General features: G+C 42.2%; 2 pseudogenes; both read right to left on the reverse strand.

The window, feature by feature from the left end:
* Positions 1-2,464, reverse strand: LOC142356238 (large subunit ribosomal RNA; annotated as a pseudogene; the record flags this gene model as incomplete).
* A 1,683-nt stretch (positions 2,465-4,147) lies between these two features.
* Positions 4,148-4,299, reverse strand: LOC142356235 (5.8S ribosomal RNA; annotated as a pseudogene).
* Positions 4,300-4,568: the final 269 nt, after the last annotated feature.

Genomic DNA, 4,568 nt, shown 5'->3' on the forward strand with positions numbered 1-4,568 from the left:
GCTTTGCCCGTTCCCAAAGCTGTGGTTTCGCTGGATAGTAGATAGGGACAGTAGGAATCTCGTTAATCCATTCATGCGCGTCACTAATTAGATGACGAGGCATTTGGCTACCTTAAGAGAGTCATAGTTACTCCCGCCGTTTACCCGCGCTTATTTGAATTTCTTCACTTTGACATTCAGAGCACTGGGCAGAAATCACATTGCGTCAACACCGTTTCACCAGCCATCGCAATGCTTTGTTTTAATTAAACAGTCGGATTCCCCTTGTCCGAACCAGTTCAGAGTTCGAGTGTTTTTTGTGCAACAGAATAGACCTAAAGCATATCAGCTAGCAGTCAAACCAAACGCCAACAACCCGAAGGCCATCGCACGCTTTAGCAGACCGAAGCGTCAAACTAAAGGCTTGTTACACCCACTCCTCAGAGCCAATCCTTCTTCCGAAGGTACGGATCTATTTTGCCGACTTCCCTTATCTACACTGTTCCAAGACCAGAGGCTTTTCACCTTGGGGACCTGATGCGGTAATCGGACGATTCACTCTCCTGACATCTGCTAAGCCAAACTTTTATGTGCCACCAGGAACAATTGGGACACAGCAAATGCTGCTGTGCTCTTGCACGCTTCGAGCCTTATCTCTGATTGAATCAATTCCAAGGACTCTACAACGTGTTATAAAGAAAAGATAACTCTTCCCCAAGGTCCCAATGACAAAGTTCGACCTCAATGACGTTGCCGTCTCAATGCCAGGAGAGTAAGTTCGGGAATTTTAACCCGATGCTCTTTCGAGACTCAGCAGTTTTCAAGAAACCACTATTCAAGACTTTGGCATTAGCCTGTCTTTTAGAATCGACTAACTCATGTGCAAACGCTGTTCACATGAAAGCCTTTCCCGCTTCAGTCCTCAAAGTTCTCATTTGAGTACTTGCTACTTCCACCAAGATCTGCTCCATTGATCGCTTCGCGCATACACTTGCGTGCATACTTTAGCGCAATCAATGTGTCCTCCTACACATGAATATCATTTTTGAGCTGGTGAGGCTCTTTTTCTCTAATCTAACTTGCGTTAGATATTGATATTCATGGTTGGGTATAGGCCACGAGCTCTAGTGCCATCCATTTTCAGGGCTGATTGATTCGGCAGGTGAGTTGTTACACACTCCTTAGCGGATTTCAACTTCCATGACCACCGTCCTGCTGTCAGTATCAATCAACACCTTTTGTGGTGACTCATGAGCAAGTAGTTAGGCGCCTTAACCCAACTTTTGGTTCATCCCACATCGCCGGTTCTGCTTACCAAAAGCGGCCCACAAAAAGCTTGCATTCATAGTCCAAGTGCAATTAAGTCACAAGGACATCTCACCGATTTATAGTTTGAGAATAGGTGAAGGAAAAATTTTCCCCCATTCCTCTAATCATTCGCTTTAACCGATGAAATTGCTTTGCGAAGATTTTTCAATCTTGCTCAAGCTTTTGCTATCCTGAGGGAAACTTCGGAGGAAACCAGCTACTAGATGGTTCGATTAGTCTTTCGCCCCTATGCTCAGGTCAGACGATCGATTTGCACGTCAGAACCGCTTCGGGCTTCCACCATGGTTTCCCGTGGCTTCGCCCTGCCCAAGCATAGATCACCATCTTTCGGGTCGTGTGCTACTTGCTCTGGATCAGTCATGCAATAAGAGCAAAACCGTCCGTGGTTGCGGGACACCGAATCGGCGCCCTCACCACACAAAGTAGTGCAATTCATAAAAATTACACTGTTCACTTTCATTTCGCGTGTGCGCTTTCAATGAGCGACAACACTTGCAAGCAACTCACACTCCTTGGTCCGTGTTTCAAGACGGGCTGTAGAGAGCATTGAATAGGAAGTTGAGGTCAGACAGGCAATCAAGATCAATTTATCTCATTTTGTTTAGAATCAACAAGAAGAATTCCGAGGAAAACTTCTGCTCGATTCATTAACAAGATTTGCCAAAAGACGACAACTACACTACTCGGTAGCCGAGAATATAATATCAAGGCATTGAGTATGGTAACGCTCACTCCAGTTCCCCTTCAACAGTTTCACGTACTTTTCACTCTCTCTTCAGAGTGCTTTTCAACTTTCCCTCACGGTACTTGTTTACTATCGGTCTCGCTTTATAATTAGCTTTTGGAGAGACATATCTCCAGCTTCGAGTTGCACTTTCAAACAACTCTACTCATAGGAATGAGCCATTATGACTGGTATCGAAAATGACCTTTACAGGATTTTCACCTTCTTTGATGCTACTTTCCAGTAGACATCAGGACAAATTCACCAGTCTAGCATCAAACCATACCGGACACCGAGAAATGTTGCCATTTCTCTTCCCGATGAGCTTTTCCCTGTTCATTCGCCATTACTAAGGGATTCTCAGTTGATTTCTTTTCCTCCCCTTACTGATATGCTTAAGTTAAGGGGGTTCTCTCGCCCAATTCAGGTTATGTAGTTGATTGTCTCTTAATTGGTTCACTGACCAATATGAGACAGAAACCGATTCAGCAGTTTTGTTCGCTACTACTATCAAACACAGGTCGAAGTTTCCATTCAGTCATTAATTCCAACTTTCAAATGTTGTTGTTTCAGCTTTCGCTTACTAGAAGCAACATAATACTCGCTGCAATACAGACCTCGGGAAACCCTCACCGTGAATAAGGTTCACTCACATATTTCACTACATTTTGCGTGGGATTGGAGATGAGGCTACTCGTTCTTGCTCAGTACTAGGCTGAAAATTAACGAAACTTCGTTACAAACGTTCACATGTTGATGTTTCCGCTTTCGCGTACTCGAAACAACATAATACTAGTCTTTGTAATTTAGTTTCATAATTTCAACTGTTCTCATGCAGAATTTTTGCTCATTCTTATCCCAAATTTTGACCTGGCTACTAGTTACACTCCTTGTACTTATTGCAAAATGACCACAAATTTCAACAGCTTTCACATGTTGCTGTTTCGGCTTTCGCTTACTACAGTCAACATAATACTCGTTGCAAAATAAGTGCTCGGCATCTGCAATTTTCCAAAGACGAAGTTTCGCCAGTTCAATTTTCGCTCGCCAATTATGGCTACTAATTCACACGGTACTGAGCTCAACAACATTAAATTTGTTCAGCAAGACTTTCACATGTTGATGTTTTGGCTTTCGCCTACTAGAAGCAACATAATACTCGTCTTGTTAGCTCATTCAATGAGAATAGCTTTTCCCGTTGAGAATTTTTGCCTTCAATTGGCGTTGTAGTGAGTTTGGCTACTCAGATCACCAAATACTTGTGACAATTCGAACCAGAAATGTTTTCAATTTTCACATGCTGATGTTTCGGATTCAACCTACTAGAAGCAGCATAATACTTGTATTCAACAATTTCTGTATCAAATCCCAGTTTTCTCTGGTGCATCTTTGCCAAACTATTCCAAACTGCCTGAGTCTGAATACCAATTACAGGTACTAGTAAATGCACGTTACTAAGGACTATATAGTTCTAGGTTACTGTACACAACGACGTTCACATGTTGATGTTTCAGCTGCCGCTTACTAGAAACAACATAATACTTATCGTGCATACCTTTCCATAACTTGTCCTTTTCAGATGCATTAGTTTCCCTTTGTCTTGGCTTCTACAGTCAGACTGGCTACTAGTAACAGCACAGTACTAATCACATATCGTTCTACAGTTTGCAGACAACTTTCACATGTTGATGTTTCAGCTTTCGCCTACTAGAAACAACATAATACTCGCTGTATACATTTGTAGTTCTCTATGTAACTTTCATGTGAAGAAGTTTCGCCAGTCTTTTTGACTGTCTCAAATCTGAGTCATGCTTAGGCTACTAGTTGCTTCATAGTACTTATCGCCTCGAGATCATTGAACAAAACTTGATTTTCACATGTTGCTGTTTCAGCTTCCGCTTACTAGAAACAACATAATACTAGTCTCATTAAGTTCCGTCTCTTTGCAATTTTCTTATGAAGAAAATTCGCCATCACAATGACTCCAGCAGTTCTTGATCAAGGAATGCAATCATTGATCAGAATGCTATTATTTGAATCGGTTCTGCTTTAAGTGTTCCAATTTTATTGGAAGCACCAACAATAGAACATCAATGTGTTCAATCGAGAGTTATATAACCCTGAATCGGACGCAGTCAACAGCCGAAGCCGAGACCGCCTTTTGCGTTAGAGAGGTCGGTAAACAAATCTTGCGATTCATACCGAATTAACACATATAGCTGTGCTCCTCTTCGTAAAGCGAGCCAAGTGATCCCCTGTTGAAGGATGTATTTGGACCAATCTAGTAGCATTTGGTTTCCAACAAGCTCTCCCAAGTTAGCTTACTTATTGGGCTTTTCAACCAATTCGGTTGGCTACAAGCATCATCAAAGTACTAGCCACAGTTTGATCGCAAAATTCTACGACTTTCACATGTTGATGTTTCGGCTTGCGCTTAGCCTACTATAAGCAACATAATACTAGTCATATCATAGAGCGTGATCAGCTTGTGACGTTCTCATGATGAAGTTTCACCAACAGTGTCTCACTTCGAGCT

This window comes from Convolutriloba macropyga, unplaced genomic scaffold (assembly GCF_964194025.1).
Source record: "Convolutriloba macropyga unplaced genomic scaffold, txConMacr16.3 SCAFFOLD_1426, whole genome shotgun sequence".
In the NCBI taxonomy this organism is placed as follows: Eukaryota; Metazoa; Xenacoelomorpha; order Acoela; family Convolutidae; genus Convolutriloba; species Convolutriloba macropyga.